Source organism: Ischnura elegans, assembly GCF_921293095.1.
Source record: "Ischnura elegans chromosome 13 unlocalized genomic scaffold, ioIscEleg1.1 SUPER_13_unloc_3, whole genome shotgun sequence".
Taxonomy (NCBI): domain Eukaryota; kingdom Metazoa; phylum Arthropoda; class Insecta; order Odonata; family Coenagrionidae; genus Ischnura; species Ischnura elegans.
Window position 1 is genome coordinate 1,498,366 of NW_025791659.1, and position 15,748 is coordinate 1,514,113.

Genomic DNA, 15,748 nt, shown 5'->3' on the forward strand with positions numbered 1-15,748 from the left:
AGAATTCGTAAAAATAGTTGTCAATGTATTTACCTTACATATTGATTAATTTTCTTTAAAAATTTTGAACTGTATTTTAAAATAAATACTCTCTGTTTCTAATCACTTTGCTTACTCTTATAGGCTCTGCTTGACAGAATTATAAACTGATACATTATATCGAAAAAAGGCTTCTGAATACCCTTCTGAAATTTTGAATATTGAAGTCATTCCCTCTATAATACTTTCACAAAAACCTTTTTACTGTATTTATTTTATTCACTCATGAACAGGAAAGGGCGCAAAGAGCTCTATCCAGCCATTCATGAAGCATCTTTTACAAAATGAATTTTTGCATACCCCCGAAACACTTTGGTTGCCTATCTAAACAGACTCGCAAGAATTCGAAGTATTTTACCTTCATGTCAAACTGGAATGCTATTGATGCGAAAACATGAGTGCAACAAGAACTAGCCCACTTTCTTACCGTGATATTAGTGTTTTTAAATTTATGACACTCCGGCTAATTTACTCAATGCCTTCACCCTCGCCCTCAGCTGCTGCGTGATTTGAACTCTCGCTATTCAAGATGCAATCTGTACACAATATAATCCAATTTATACAATCCCAAAATTACCTATCACACGGTGAGCATTTACGATGCATGGCATGCTGTCGGCAAAGCTCCTGTGAAATTTTGGTCCTCATGTTGACATCTAGAGCTACTATGCGGTGGCTTTAGAGTGAATCGGGGAAAAGAATAGGGTTTATATCTTTGAAAAGTTTTCCTATCTGCTTATCTACTTGACTGAGAGTGATGTGTAATGAGAATTGGAAATTACAAGTGACACAGAATACAGTAATGAAGAATTGAGTAAAACTGTAGTCCATGTTAGTGAAATCATTTTAAATAATGATGTAAGGCAGGTGAAGGAAGTGACTTTTGTAGGAAAAAAGGCAGCTAGGAAGATATCGAGTACATTGCAAAAATGGCAAGGAAAAACCTGAGTGATCCTCCTCGCATGACTAGGCGAACCATTCAAAATATATTGCGGAAAAAGTAATGTTTACTGCCTGCTGGTAAGGAAAAGGATATGCACAAGTCATTTGAAAAAATTTCAGCACTGAAATTCTTGACATGATTTTACGGCATACAAATGAAGAAGCAGAACGAGCTCGAAGTCAAAAAATGATATGGTAAAACTAAAATTCTTCGTAGGAGTTTAGATCTTGTTCGGTGCAAATAGTGATAGCAAGTTAGAATCGCATGATTGGTGGTTACATAGATTTGGAAGGTCCTCCTATATTGCTGCGAAGAGTTGAAACTGATTTCAGGAACTATTTCCTTATTTGATGAAAAGTCTACTCGGGGAAAGACAAAGATGAAAAGACAAAGTTGCGCTTATTTTTCGGTATTCCAAGTGGTCAATGGGATATCACCCAAATATTACATTTGTGAACCCGATATGTTAGTTGATAAAATGTTATCATTGTTTAGGGGAAGGTGTAAATTTATAGTATTCATGAAACAATAACCAGGGTAATATGGGATACTTATAAGAATGTTATGAGAGGTATGTGCTCAACATGGAAATTGTTGCCTCAGAAAATAATAAACCATCAACAAGCAGAGATTCAAACGAGTGAACGCCTGGCGGTCCCAATCAAGAATTACGGGAGAAATATGTCAATGGGTAGATACTATAATTCTGTGGAACCAGCACAAGAACTTTATGGATTGACTATGGTTCAAACTATGCAGAGTAACAGAAAACGTATTCCTGAACAATCGAAGGGAACAGCTAGTCAGAAGATTCTTTCAAGTTTGTTTGAATTTACAGACCCGAGATCTGGGGGTCTGGGCCAATCTGTCTTCTTTGCACTAATCGACATTGCTGCCCTAAATGGATTCTCTCTTTTTATACTCATTTTCCATTCATTATACTCATAACCACATTTTATTGATGATGGAAGGGGTCGCGGATAGAAAAATACAGCCGTCATATATCCCCGTGAAAGTAATTGGCACAGGAAGTTTCCACACGTGCAGCAACGCACTCACATCAAAAAGAGTAAAACCAAACAAATTATAAAAAACTAGATTATATGTACTATATGTAACAGTTATATTTGCGGTAAACATGGCATAAACACTAACGTATACAATACAGGCAATAATGCTGCCTTATCAGAAGATTCGAGTTGATTATTCATTAGTTATTGCTAATGTTAATAATTTTATAACTTTATCGGAATGATATGGTTATTGATAAATAAATCCTACGAACAATATAAACCTATTTTTTTAAATTAGGAGACGTATTATGATTTATCATGTACTTTTAAATTAGGTAACTGAAAACGGAGTGGAAAATTTTAGGTTTATTTTAAATAATTATAAAATTGTTGTCCTGGAGTACGGTTGCTGAAAATTTACTTAAATTTGAAATACTATGCCTTATTGTTATTTTAGATACACAGTTATCGGTGATTTAGAAACTTAATTTTCAAATAAGAGCATGAAATCCGGAATCTCTGTGAAGAAGTTATATCATAATTTCGTTTATGATCAGTTTAAAAATATTTGAAAATTTCAATACTTTTATTTCGATTTTATGACTTTCAGCTGGATAAACAACTTTTAAAATGTTTTAACGATGTAAAAACACAATTGTTGAAGATATATTCTGATTCGTGATTAGTTAAAACGAAAAGATATGAGTGGGCATTTTTTGACCCTCCCTTGGGCCACGGTGTAACTGGAAAAAGGTTGGTCCTTTAAGGGTTAAAACCCTGATAACTCGAATCTCGATATCTGGACACTCAGGGGAAAATCTACAAGCCTGACACATTTTTTCCTCACACCCATAACGAATTTTTTAGTCCATAGAGTCGGCGCCTTGGAAGACTATTATATAAAAATGGAAAACCAATAAAAAAAACAATAAATATTAATTGATTATTTGCGCCGGAGCCTCGTTGAGGCAAGTTCTTCCACTGTACGATTCCATTGAAAATATTTATCCCTCCCCTACAGGCCCTATTTCTTCGCCCTATTCCCCGTCATTGCGGTTATTTGGAAATTACGGAGGGAATTCACACGAAACAAAAAGAAAAAAGCAGCGGATGAACATTGGACGAATACCCTCTTTGTCGAGCATAAGAAAATAAATGTTAATGAGACAATACTCGGGAGAGAGAACTGATGGTGAGTCAAAATACGCCAAGTGGGGTGGCCAGGAATTTCGGAGGGTCCAAAACCAGGGGGGGGGGGTTTGAAAAGGGTGTAGCTGGTAGATGGCTTTAAACAAAACTTGACACATTTAAATATCGAATGAAACTTCTTCAGTCAAATAAATCTTTCGTAAATGAATGATTTTTCGATATTTTGTTTTCCTTTATAAAGCGAAGTGATTGGGTTTTTATATTTGGGGGGGTCCAGACGCCCTCATTCCTCGCTACGCCGCTATCATTTGCTTATCATCGCAGTTGCTTGGAAACAGCGAAGTGCGTTGGCATACGAAACCAAAAGAAAATAAAGACGTTGAAGAATAATGGACGAATATCATCTTAGTCAAGAAAAAGAATATGTTGGTGACGAAAGCAGATTCGGATAGGATTTAGGATAGAAACAAATGGTATCAAGGATTTACTAAATAGACGGAAATTTCAAATCGGAGGTAATTTATAGCTTTTGAAAGTAAATTCCTGAACGTTGTAAAGTAAATAAGCCATGTGAAGACCACAGAAAATCATTAAAGGGTATTTATTACAGATTAAATAATAACAGATTTTATTTAAATAAGGAAGTGGTCGTTATTTCAGTTCCAATTTCATTAGCAGGTTCCTACCAAGGAATTAATAATTCCTAACCCTTCGTTTAAATATTGCTAACTAGTAGTTTTATTGTTTGCATAATAGCATGTTCGTGTCCTGAATACTATCCCAGTTTCTGCTCAGAGCGCTCCTCACTGTCCTGTGTGTTTGTCCTGTGTCTGGCGAAAGACTGCGTTTCATTTTAAAACTAGGATGAGTGCTGCTTGCCTCGTGTGGAACCACCCCGTGCACTTATCGGGGGCGCGTCCCCCTCTCTCGGGGCCGCCCGCATTGCCTAACATTGCTGAATCACCAATGTAACTTTTTATTATCATATGATGGCATTGTCTCTGCATGAGTATGGTCAGTTTAAATAAAACTTTCTTAGACTTCATAAGTGACTTAATTATTTGTCTTTACTACAAAAGTGACAATAGCTCAAGATATCTTTTGAACCTCCCCCTTGAGTTTTTTTCTCTATAAGCAACTGCCATGGGCTGCAGTGGCTGGGGCTAGGATGGGCACAAAACCCGGAAATTCACTTGTTAGTTATTGTACAAGTCCTCAAACTCGCGTGGCAAGGCGCGATTCGGAGTCCCATTTAAAATCCCAAAACTACTGTGAAAAGGTAGGATATAGGGGGGAGGAAGGGGGCGACTGCTCCCCCCCAGACCCTGGAAAAAATATGCAAGATTTTTAATATGGTCCCGTAATCATTGCGTTCGTTTTGTGATACGGGTTATCCTTGTGCCCCCGATAACGAAATCCTTGATGCCACCGTGTGAAATAAAAAAAATACTAAGTAATTAAATTAAACGAATGTGGATGAGTTGCAACAACGATTTCGAAAACTATTAGAGAGAAAGAATATTGGTTTCCAATGAGACTAATCTGTGTCCCACGAATCAAGGCACGGGAATGAGGAGCCTTTATCTACTCGAATACCATATGGTATTTGAGAGGGAGGGATCAGGGGTGCAGACTTACAAAAAATATTTGGGGGTGCCAAACCGGGGACCTTGCCCCGGTAAATTTTATAAGTAGTGAGTTTGATGTTTTTTGAGCAATTTATAAGAGCCATATGATCAACATAGGAACCCTGATAACTGGAAGGCCGATATCTGGACACTCCGGGAAAATTGACCAGCCTGACACTTTTTTCCTCACATCTGTAGCGAATTTTTGTGGGGGCTCGGACCCCGTCAGGCCCCATGGAGTGGGCGCCACTGGGAGGGATCACACGTGCGAAGTCATGATGCGAGAAATCTTTACATGTGAACATCTCTCGAACCCGAGCCTATGTGGAAGAGAGCCGTGACCCATTTTATACTTTACTATATGGTTCAGAAATTGATATGGACATGTCAATGTCATTTTGAACATTTGCTCAAGAAAACTCTAATCCTCTCTTGATTTCATCCAGATACATTTTCAAACGACCGAATTGCTGACTCAATTCTTTTCCTGAAGTTTTATTGCCATATTGTTGTAACCTTCCACGATATCAGATCCCTAACATCACTCTCGCGATTTCTCCTGTAAGTAAATTTAGCTTGGAACAATAGAACAAATATGAACACGCAATGAGTTTTCCTCGTGATTGACGCAATTAATTGCATGTTTGAAATCACCACTGCTACTACTTTTATTACAAGATGTAATTGCATTTTAGATTTCTCAGTTTGGAAGTGTTTCCTATATTTTTGTCTCATTGTCCAGTAATCATTAATTTGACCGCATAGGAAGGAATTGACACGTTGTCTTAGAAAAAATTAAGTATTAAATTTGCGATGTAAATTTAGCTTATGGTCCACACTACGATCGTGAAGAGATCCCCTTCCTAACTCGTTTGAGATATCGGAAACACTGCAATTTCTTTATGTCGACTCATCTCGAATTTGGTCGCACTCCACTGTGATGCGTTGATTTCGTCTCGCAGTCCCACCTCGTACGAGTACCACACTTAAGTGACGTATTCCAAGTGCGATCTTTCTATAATCAGGTTATTCTCCATCGCCATGAAGCTTTGCTTCCTTGTTGGGTGCTTTCCATTCATTGACATACGTCGACACAAGTCGACTTGCGTCGCGGTTTTCGTGTTCCATTCGGTGTGTGTCGCTGACTGTTGTGACACAAGTCAACAAACGGTAACGCACAGGAATAGGAAAGTTATAAACAAATGCCGCGAGCCGACACAAGTCGACTCATGAGTCGCATGAATGGAAAGCACCCGTTAATGCTTATTCTTCCGTCATCCACCAAGGAAGTCGTTGTCGTGATTGATGAGTTATGCAGTCTAACGAATAAATGAGAATCACAAGAAAGATGTGATGGAATCAGTGAACCGAATCACCCAATTGATTTGATTCATTAAGCCCAAATCTTAAGGCCGTTTTACACGGTACACGGAATTGCGCAGTCCGACGTACGTGTGAAGGCGCAATCAAAATTGCGTCGTGTAAAGCGGTGAATTGCTAGAACACATGCGAGAATGCGTGGATGCGAGACGGCAAAATAGCCCCTGTTTTAATTTCGTTCATGCATTCGCGCAATTCCACGCCATTTTAGAAATTAATGCAGCTCTAACCTGCGCAATTCCGTGTACCGTGTGAAACGGTCTTTAGAGAAGAACTAAGATTGTGAGAGGGGAGGCAAGAATGTAAGGAGAAGGAGTGGTTCGCGTTTGCTGGCCCCGCTTGCAGCAAACAGAACGCTTTTGTGAGAAACTGCGTCGTCGCCGTTCCCACGCTCCGATCCAATGGAGTGGGGATGGCGTGGAAGGGGTTAGGGTGGGAAGATGCTCGTGACTCTGACTGAGTCATCCCAACGAAGACGGAGAGGGACTTGGTTTCGACAGAGGAGGGGGGAGGTATTCATGAAGAAGGGGTGGGGATAGGCTTCGAATTTGGTGAATTAGTTCACGTATAAGGCGCTGGGAACTGTATGAAAAGATTTTAAATATCTAAAAAAAATTCATTTCGTTAATATTGCGATGCCACTAATTACTGCTCTATTTTTGGAAGTGTGTGGACTTCGAACATAAATTGATTGAACTCCCATCTGAAATAATGGTGACGTCCATGGCCAGGGGTGGATCCAAGATTTCTTTCTGAGGGGGGGCAGAAGCGAAGTCGTAGGTCTGTGTGAGGGTGAGCTAAGCCGAGGTGGGGGAAATTTGAATTCGCCCGCTATCTAGTGGAATCTTCTTGAAACTTGTCCTGACTAGCGCGCTAGCGCCAAAATTAGCTCATTTCCTGCTCATCGCTCGCGTTGTCATCTTCGAAAGAGCCGTCTTCTTCTGAAGTTTTAATAGCATTCCTCTCGCTGGGCTCTTCATCTTCCATCGCAATCAGGGCTTGTGGGAGTGTGCATTCCAACCTGAGTAAGTTCAAGTAATCATATGTATGTTACTGTTTTGATGGAGTGTAGTTTTAATCAGAGGTCATATAACTAAGTTTTTGGCGCCACTACTCCTGCTCCAGGAGAGTTAGAATGATTGTGCTCTGCCCGGGTACTTGCTCCAAATGATTTTTTGTCCGCAATGGGAGAAGATCTTTTTGTTTGCTAATTTATCTCTTTTTTGATTTATGTTTGATTGTGTTATGGCTTCGTGTGCATTTACTGCGTGCTTGCTTTCACTGTTGAATTCTGTCTTGTGTTAGAATACGTACTTTGCAAGGGCCTCAGTTTACGAAATATAGAGCGTGTGCTTCTCGTTTAAGCCAGATAGATCAGTTATGTCGGGTGATACTCAACTATAATGTCTTCGGCTTGATCACTCCTTTTGTCGTTTCACTATCACTGGAAATACGTCGCGATTATTTCATTAACGATTTGAATGGTCATGATTTATGTTATATTTAGTTATACAGAGTAATGGCGAAGGCCTGAGGTATGCGTTTATGAATTTCAAAAGTGAAATGGTTAATTTTCAATAGTGGGTAGCCGTAAGTACGTAGTAGTGGATATGGTGCTTACATAGAATTCAATGGAAATGAAAAACGCATGTCTTATTACTTGTCGGTGCCGATTTATGTTGGTGTTAGCTATTCGCCGGCATTTTAGTAATACATTCCTGCCTCTGTTTAATTTCTATGTGGTGATGTATCACTGAAGGAAACCACATCTGTGTCTATACACGTAGTTTCATTTGTTTATCAACACGGCGTCACCTTATTTTGTCAATCGAGCTTGTTTCTAGTCTTCGTCGAGAGCTATGATTGCGATGTTTTTCCCAGAGTACAAATTAGAAATTTTCAGGAATTACGCAGAGCAATACTACATAAAACTTGACCGGAGTCTAGGAATCGTGAATAGTGTGGGCCATGTTCCAAATGTAGGCAATTGTTATTAAGATTTGGTCTCGTGTGTATGACGTTAACACTAAGGTGCATGTTTTGTTCTTTTCTCGTGGAATTATTGTGAACTTTATCATACTCAAGGCAACTATTTGTTTCGTACGCTAGTATAACCCTTATATTTTTATTCATGATGATGTATTTTCAGCTATTCATTCGTATTTCAATGATGAAATAATGAAAATGGATTACGTTAGTCTCATAATATCTAAGAAGTTCGACATAATATTTTGGAGGATAAACATTGCCTGACGGTTCTATTTGTACTACTTTTCCTACGATATCAAGGGTTGTTGCATTTAAAATTTGTAGTCGTCTCATAGTTATGAATAATTCTTGAAATTAGTAGTGCGTAATTCAATGCGTTAATCAACCATTACTCCTATAGGAATTTATTCATTGTTTGTAAAATGTCTTGCTGGGAATAATTACGAAAATTTAATCTGTTTTTGTGTGTAGGTGTCGGTAAGTAGTCACAACGTTACTTCGATGCATGTGAAACAAATAATGGGACAAAGAATTCCTTGTGGATTTCTCGTTTGTATGATCCATGTAATGAGTGTTTCTGTTGTTTGCTTGTGCCTGAACTTAAAGGCTTATGGGAGTCGTGAACAAACGTATTCTTGCCATTGATTAGATGTTTTGTTTTGGCTTATTATTCTTCTTCTAGAGGGCTACTGTTATCGACCTTCATTGACGAATATGATCGTAATTGGTGAAGTAATTTGATGTGGTAAGGATCTGTCTGTTGTAGTTCCAACGTGTTCAGTTGATGTTTCGTAGGCAGTTGGAAGGTTTGATTTTTCTGAGCTGCGAGCAACTCTAGCTTTGTACTTATGAATGCTATACTAGTTAATATTTGACAGCTGTTCAACTTCATGGTTTCCAACAAATGAATCGCGGTTATTTTATGTTTGTATTTGGGAAGGGAGTGATTTTATGATTGTTACAATTTTCCTCGGTACAATTTTATCTCTTGGTGAACCGTGTTTCGTCCGTAATATATAATCTTTTGATTTTCAGGACCTAGGCGTAATTAACGCTGGAGGTCTGGAGTTTTATATTTTACGATTGTATTACGTTTGTTATACTCTTTCTATTTAGTCGTGTCATCATTTCAGCCTGTTTTTACGAACTATTTCAATCGATTTTCGCCCGTATTAAGACAGCATTCTAGTTTTAATATAGCGTGTGCTACAATGATTTGTTGATGGGGTAAAAGTTTTCGTATCATGATGAAATTATAGGACTTCATGAGTAGGCAGTCGTGTGTATCATCAATCTCCTATTAATTTATGCTGGAAATTTTGTCTCCTCTGTGATAATATGGAAATGCTTAAAATTTTGTCTCCTCTGTTATATTAAGGAAATGGTTTAAATTTTGTCTCCGATATTGGGCCGTAATAAACTCTTAGAGTCTGCTTAGATTCAAAAAATGGCATTATCTCTTTCCAGCGGTGTAAATAACCAATTTTTGATCATAGCTGCACACAAGTTAAATTCGTTACATGATGATGCAAACCTTTTTTTGCCTAGATGAAATTGTACTCTATGGTTTATTTCAACGTAACAATTTGTCCCACCATTGGACGAGAGCACATTACTTAGACGTATCTGAAATTGATATGAGGAGAGATACTGCCTTTGTGAATGTTTTTTGATACACCATTTTATTAATATACGGTGACCTTCTTTCCTCTTCAGGATTCTCTGGTGGTGACTGAGCTGTGGATATCTAGCCATACCATCCTGCTTTAACTTAGCTGCCTTGAGCTGAACCTCCACAATCTCCAAGTGTGTATCCTTATCAATTTCTGATGATTTTATTTTTTGTGTCTCAGTGCATGGAATTGGTTGATTTTTTCGTCTTAGTTCCTTTGTAGAAGTAGAACATCTTACCTACGTGGTGCCCTTAACGTTTGATGGGGGAAATGTTGCAGTATGTTGCCTTGTGAATGTTTTGGTGTAAATTGCTTCTCTTTTCTCTCTCTTGGTGAAGTTAACTGATTTATTAATGCAAATAAATGCAGTTGAAATCCAATTTCATTATACACATTTAAACAGCATATAAATGCTGTCACTTATCAGGGTGGGAGGTTGGAAGTTAGTATATTGTTGCAATTGTGTTCTCTTGTATTATGTGGCTTGTGACTGGCAGTTGAGGATCTCATTGGAAATTTCTCTCATCTGTAGATCGGCCATTAAATAGTGTGATGCATCATTCGAAGCCACATGTAAGAAGTTCGATGTAGATAATTTGTCACTACCGAACCAGTTACAATTAAATTTATTTGTTGGATGTGAAAGCGGTAGACGTTTGTTTAAATTTTGACAGTGGTTGAGTATAAATGATTTACATCAGTTGTTATTTAGTTTGTAAGTAATTGAATAGATAGGTATTCTTTACCTCACTTTAAAATGATGGTTGGAATTCTGGCTTGGAGTTCATATGCCAAATTGTTTGCTAACATTTTGATTTAATTTTTATATTGTAATAATGGCTATGGATAAAAATAGTTAAAATAAATGCATGCGTGGAGGCAAGAGAGATTTCTACAGTGTTTTTTTATGGTAGGAACATGAAAAATATGAAAATGATTCCATTGTTCATAAATGCAAAAGTTGAGGCAAGAACTGTTTGCTTAGTTTGAACAGATGTAATTTATGTTCGTGATCATTGTAATGCAATATCGCAATATCCATCAATCGGATGTTATTGAATTGAATAAGTTTTATGTGATTGTCAATATTTAGTCTTTAATCCAATTATTTTGTTTTTAAAGTTATCAATCATTTCTTAATTCTTAGGTTAGTTATGTAGAAATAAAAAATTTCAGTATTATTGGAGCCAAAGATAGCACTCATTCCATACTCTACAAGGGATCATATTAAAATTCCATTACTAATGGATTATTAGTGCAATAAAATTCTGTTCCTTAAATACTTAAATGTATGTGGTGTGCGGAAATTTTGACTATTGAGATATGACATTTAATATATCAGAATACTTGTTAGATTTTCGAGGGCTTGTAGTTTTATTTGTGTGTAAGGAAGCGTGTACAAAGTCAAAGTATGTCATTTAGTGTTATATGTGAGTTAAAAATCTGTTTTTATAAGTATAAAAAAATATTTTCTCAGTTTTCTTTTGGAAAATACTAAGGTGATTGTTTAACTGTTTTGTAGTGGAATTAATGTGATCTTCTGCATGCACTGACAACTGTTTGTTTCGTACAATAGGATAGCCTATAAAGTTTGATCCATGGCAATTTATTATCAGCCGTTCCTGTGCGTTAGCGGTTTTATGAAAAGCATTTTTTTGGGTAGTGATTCCTTTTATGTCTACTTTGATCTTCGTCCTGTGCTGAGATTTATATTTTATATATGCCATGGCCATCATATTTGCCCGAAATGTATTATCTTGTGGTTTGCCGAACTTCAGCATACATAGTTAACGTTGGAAGGTAATAATAATATTTTAGAGTCCGTCTTACTGTATTTCTCTGAATATAGTCCCCCCCCCTAATTTTGAGGCTTGAGTTTCAGAAAAAATAGAAAAAAAAGGGTTTGAATATAGTCACCCCTTTACTTTTACCATGGGTATTTTTGGAAAAAAAAGGTGGGACTTCATTCATTCAAATACAGTATATTATACTTTGCCGTTGTGCTATTTAGTCATGTCTTCATTTGTTTGTTTTTTATTGAGGATTTTAATGATTTTGGCTAGTTTTATGCCAGAACTTAAGTTTTCATGTACCATGTGCTATGATGACTTCTTGATGGGGCGAAAGTTTTCGTATCATAATGAAGTATTGGAAGTCACGAGTAGGTTGTCATGTGTACCATCAATCAGCTATCATTTTCTGTGGGCATATTAGACTTCTGTGATAACATGAAAATGTTTTAAATATATATGCCAATATTGCTCAGTGATTTGCTGTAAGTGTTCTGTGTAGATTCAAAATTAGGTATTGTCTATTGCCTGTGGTGTTAGCCATTTATGATTAGGGTGGAATTGCTGAGATCAAATTTGTTACTCAATAATCCAAACGTTTTTGCTTTCAGTACTGCAATGACCATTTGTCTACCATGATGACATTGTTGTCTAGATTTCATCTTGCCTTACCTTACTTTTCTCACCCTAGGATGTCAACATATTACACAGTTGTAGCTGTATGTACTGCTTTTGTATGGTCAGGAAAGGTAATGCCCATGTATTTGTTTTAATATACTCTGTTTTATTAGTACAAGGTTGCTTTCTATTCTTTTCAGGACTCTGTCGTGGTGATTGAGCTGTGGTTTTCTAGCCATCCCATCCTGCTTTAACCTTGCTTCCTAGGACTGAACCTCCACAATCTCCAAGTGAGTATCATTTTCAATTTATAAAAATTATTTAAATAGTAAGTCTTACCAGATCGGTGCCTATTATGTTCATCGGGGTAAATGTTAGAGAATAATAATGTTGATATGTTGATTTTTTAATGTGGATGGCTTCTATTCTCACTTTTTCTTGGCCAAATTCATTGGAATAACAATGGAAAAAATGCATCCAAAATCTAGTATATTTAAACACCCCAATGGCATTGGAGCTTTGACTAATCACAGTGGCAGGTTGGAATTCTAATGTAATGTTGCGATATTGTTTATAAGAATAATGGTGCGTGTTACAGGCAGTTGATTAGCTGAGTGGGAAATTTCTCCCATCTATATAATGTTCATTCAGAAGTTTGATGGACTAATGGAAGCTCTTGTGACAAGTGTGATGTGGATTTTTGTGTCCTCCTATATAGATAGTTTTGAATTCATGTGGGAGGTGAAAGTAATAGAAATGAGTATTACATTTGAAAGTGGATTAGTATGAATAGTTGGCTGTTGATTATTTTACCTTCATAATTACAATCTCCATGTGAGTATCGTTATCAATTTATTATGAATATGGTTTTTGTGTTGCAGTGTATGGCACTGTCTAATTGCACTTATAGTATTGCCTTGGTTTTTATTTAAATATTAAGTCTTACCTTCGTGTTGGCTTGATTTTTGGCATTGGAAATGCTTGAGTGCGTTGATGTTGACTGATGAACGTTTTAGTTTCTGAATGACCTCGTTCTCTCTTTTTCAAGTTCATTGAATTAGCAATGGTAAAAAATGCATTGTACATTGTTTAAATGTCATAATTGTATTATAGCTTTTCATTACCACTGAGAGTGGTTTGAAGTCTATTGCTTGGTTGCGATTTGTTCACAAGGATAATGGGGTGGGAGTAGCTGACAGGGATACTATTCATAAGTGATGTCAAGGAAGAAGATGAAACCTTTTTATTTGAAAGTAGATACTTAGATAGCAATACTGTTGAAGAGTTTTGACTCTGTATGCCTGGGGTAGAGAGTAATAAGCATTTAAAAAATGAAAAATATGGTCACGTTGAATTTAAATAAAAATTTTGCTTTCAAGGTCGATTTGGCCAAATGGTAGCATATCACGTTTAAATTTTGAAAGACCAGGGTTTAAGACTCAGAAACAGTAATCTTTGTAATGTTTTTCTAGTCTCCCATTTTCTTTATTGTTTGTAATGTGTTCCATCTTCTTCAGATGTGTGGATTTCAGACGTTTTACTTTTTTTTACTAAATTGACATTCATGTCACTTGTTAAACCTTGCTTCGAATTGTTCACTACGTTGCCAAGATTTATCCAAGTGGGAGTGATAACATTGTGTAGGTGGCATCAAAGTATAGGGAACTCATTTCCAAAGCAAGTATTTTAAACATACATCCTGTCTGAGGAAAGTTTCTCCGGTTCCTCCTGAAGGAAGATTTTTACGCATCTACCCATATGATCAAGTATGAGCATTGCAAGTGCTAAACGTTGCTATTGCTCTTCTTGCATTTGTTTCTGTCTAGTAGTCTATTTAACTTGGCAATTGTTCTGAAATGCCCTTTTAACTTGATTTATGTAGCTTAATAAGTTTTACCCCATGTATTTTGTTGCCAAGAACCTATTCAAGTGGATTGGATAGAACGGAGACATTGAGTCCGAAGTTAAAAGGCTGAGATTTTGTGTGTAATAGGATTTTGGAAAGGAAGAAAGAAATGTTGTTCTCAACGCTTGAATAATATAAGAGCTAGATAAATAGATTTAAGTTCTTTTAAAACGTAGTAGCCTGGATGGGAGGTTGGAGTTCTGTCTTTATGCTTGGTTGGAATTTTTAGTCTCCAAAAAGCTATTTTTGGCTACCCTGACAACCATTATTCCCTCTTCCATTAAGTAATAGTCGAGGTACGCTTTCCTCCCTCAAACTTACTCTTCTCTCTTTCTGAGTCCTTCCTTCCACATAGCTAGGTTCCAAGAGCTTTCAAACAAGCTGTGTAATCTGGGGAATGAATTGTCGATGCATGAGAACTTTCAATTGTCTGTACTATGCTACTTGGCCAACTTAAATTGATACATAGCCCACATTGGTTGAGGTAATTGCCCATTTGATGATCCTGTTTTTCCTTTGGCTTGTCAGCTTCTCCCTTTTCTTTTCCATGTCCTCTTCAGACTCCCACTTTCCTCCACTTCCTTTGCTTTTTCCTGCAGCAATATTATTTAGTTTTCTCGTCCCTTAATCAGACTTTATGCCCGCGAGAAATTTTTGTGGCATAAAAGGCCATTAATTGGAGGAAATACCGCCATAATATATTGCACCATTAAATTGAATAATACTGAAAAAGGTTCTGCCTTCTAAATTTTTTCATTTTTCATTTATTATGTAGCCCCTTCACAGGAATTTGGATGAGAATTGTCATGAAATAAGAAAAGCACATAATTGAAAAGCAACATGGTCATTATAGCAATGTTTTAAAATTAATTATTCATGATATAGCTCCTCTACTTACTCATGCATGTAATTTAAGTTTAACCTCAGGCGAATTTCCAATCATATTTAAAAAAGCAGTTACGATACCTCTTTTTAAAAAAGGTGATCGAACAAAAATCCAAAACTATCGGCCAATTTCAATGCTTTCAACCTTCTCAAAAGTCTTGGAAAAGTTAGTTAAGCACCGGCTGCTTACCTTTCTTAATTCGGGCAACTATTTTAGTATTAATCAGTACGGGTTTAGACGTAATATGGGAACTGAAGATGCCTTGACAAAGTTTATGACTAATATATATAACGAATTAAATGAAAATAGACGTGCTGGAGGATTATTTATTGATATAAAGAAAGCCTTTGATATGCTGGACCATGGCATTCTATTACAAAAGATGCACGATGCTGGTATCCGTGGTGTAACATCAAATTGGTTTAAATCCTATTTGTCTGAACGTACTCAGTGTGTTAGAGTGGGCCTAAAGTATAGTGAATTTAAAATAGTGGACACTGGTGTGCCTCAGGTTTCTGTACTAAGACCAGTATTATTCCTAATGTATTTAAATGATTTATGTAGTTTTAAATTTAATGGTCTTTTGACAGCTATTGCTGATGATGTCGCCTTAAGTTACAGTGGTTACGACCAAATAAGCATTGCAAGTGACGTTCAAAATGACTTGTACTTCATACGTAAATGGTTTGATTATAATGGGCTTGAACTAAGTGAAAAAACCAAATTTATGTTTT

The 15,748-nt window shown here is 36.8% G+C and overlaps 1 protein-coding gene across 1 annotated transcript in view; it reads left to right on the top strand.

Annotated features, from left to right (window-relative positions):
• Window positions 1–6,960: 6,960 nt before the first annotated feature.
• Window positions 6,961–15,748, top strand: part of LOC124172821 — a 60,309-nt gene continuing 51,521 nt past the window's right edge. The window contains exons 1-3 of the mRNA XM_046552311.1: window positions 6,961–7,177; window positions 9,858–9,947; window positions 12,423–12,512. The gene's annotated coding sequence lies outside the window, so the exon portion shown is untranslated. The remainder of the gene's footprint in view (window positions 7,178–9,857; window positions 9,948–12,422; window positions 12,513–15,748) is intronic.